The 2,149-nt window shown below is 38.9% G+C and overlaps 1 protein-coding gene across 1 annotated transcript in view; it reads left to right on the forward strand.

The window, feature by feature from the left end:
• LOC122558125 (mucin-6-like) overlaps positions 1-2,149 on the forward strand; it is a gene marked incomplete at its 3' end in the record, with an annotated part of 278,951 nt that overhangs the window by 8,836 nt on the left and 267,966 nt on the right. The window lies entirely within an intron of this gene.

Below are 2,149 nucleotides of genomic sequence, written 5' to 3' on the forward strand. Positions count from 1 at the left end.
TACCTTTTAAATCTTTTTCCTCTCCTTAAAAGTATGCCCTCTCGATTTAAATTCTCCCATTCTTTGCTGTTCATCTTATCTATCCCCTCATGATTTTATAAACCTCTACCTCTTATACTCCCGTGGAAAAAGGTTCCAGCCTATCCTATAACTCAAACCCTCCAGTCCTGGCAACCCTGATAAATATTTTCTGAACCTTCTCCAATTTAGTAATACCCTTCCTATAGCAAGTTGACTAGAACTGCACAGTACTCTAAAACCACAGTACTCACCATCATCTTGGACAACCTCAACATGATGTTCCAACTCTTATACTTGGTCTGAGCAAGGAAGGCAAATATGCTAAATACCTTCTCAATTGTCCTGTCTCCCTGTCATGCAATTTTCAAAGGACAGTGTACCTATTAGATGGTCTTGTGGTTCACTGATAGTATCCTGACCTCTTCACCAGAAAGTCGAGGTTTAAGTCCTGCCTGAGGTGGTAGTGTGTTAGACACATTCAAAACAGGTTAATTAAAACAATTTACAATTTTTTGTTGTGTTCATTTTTGACTGCCTATTTCTTGGTCTTTGGTTTCTCCCCACCCTAAATTTTAATAGACCAATGATATGTTGCAGTTTCTTCATTCTGATATTATCCATACATTCTTGGCAAGAACTAGTACAGTTTGCTTGATCAAAAATACTTTATAGGATAGTGTTATCAATGGATCACCCAAAGTTTGTAAATGTCCCTATTCCTCATGTCCCATTGATAAGGCAGATTGTTGCCTGACTTTCATAATTTACTTGCATATACAGTTATTTCTAATTTGCAAAACTGCAATTTTTGTCATTCAGTTGTTATAATTGGGGAGGCCTCTGGGGAGGCCTTTCAGCTAATTTGCATGAAACAAATTTAAGATTAAATATATTTAAATCTGCTAGCTTTAAATAGCAGCCTTCAGCCAACTGGATTCACTACACAGATCATAGAATCCTTACAGTGTGGAAGCAGGCCATTTGGCCCATCAAGATCACATTGACTCTCCAAAGAGCATCCCACCCAGACCCAACCGCCTACTTTGTCCCTGTAACCCTGTATTTACCATGGCTAATCCACCTAGTCTGCACATCTTTGGACTATATATCAAAAAATATCTGAAGACACCTGGTACAGCAAGGGCTATCATCCTGAACCATATTTTGGTAATAGAACTAAAGACTTGTGCTCCAGAATTAGCTACACCCATAGTTGAGGTTTTCCAGTACAATAACAACACTGACATCAACCAGGCAATGTGGAAAATTGCGTAGAATGTCATTTACACAGAAAGCTGAAAAAATACAATCCAAACAATTACTGCCCCATCAGTTTACTCTCCAACAGCAAAATGATAGGAGAAGTAAAAACAGTGCTATTAAGCAGCACTTATTTAGCAATAACATGTTCACTGATGCTCAGTTGAGCTTCTGCCTGGGCCACTCAACTCCTGACCTCCTTCCAGCCTTGGTCCAAACAATACAATTCGAGAAGTGAAGTGAGAGTGACTTGGACTTGGATTCTGGGTAATCCAAGATGGAGGACGGGAAAAATTTCTGGCTGTAAGAGTTGCCCTTTTTTTTGAGGTATTTTAGGTGTTGGAGGTGATTTCCTCGAATTCCAAGAGCAGCAATTAATGTTTTATATGCTGTTGCATTGTTTTGGAACTTTGGAAAAAAAAAGTTGAAATAACAGCAGGTTTAAAAGGGAGAAGAGCAGAGAGAGAGAGAGAATGAATGAACCTGCACAGTTACCGCCTTTGCTGTTTGAATTCGTCTATCGCTGGACATCGGAGTGCATCTGGGCAAATTAACAAACAGTGAAATTCACAACTAATCTTGGAGGAACTGTTGGGCGAAGTTCGCAGCACAGAATCAGATAAGTTAATTGTTGTTTTAAGTCTGTCCAAGAGAAAGGCTGCAATAGTGAGTATAGTGGATTCTTTTTTGATTATATGTTTTTGGAGAGAAGTCTCTTGATTAAACTTAAAATATAAGCCATAGCTATTAATTTAACCTGGGGCAGTGTTTGCAAGGGAATACAACGGTGTTATTTTCTGGGTCTGTAGATTGTGAAGGAGCAAAAATGACCTTTGCAGTGATATGTACTGCTTGTCAGATGTGGGAG

The sequence above is a fragment of the Chiloscyllium plagiosum genome, chromosome 16 (assembly GCF_004010195.1).
Source record: "Chiloscyllium plagiosum isolate BGI_BamShark_2017 chromosome 16, ASM401019v2, whole genome shotgun sequence".
Taxonomy (NCBI): domain Eukaryota; kingdom Metazoa; phylum Chordata; class Chondrichthyes; order Orectolobiformes; family Hemiscylliidae; genus Chiloscyllium; species Chiloscyllium plagiosum.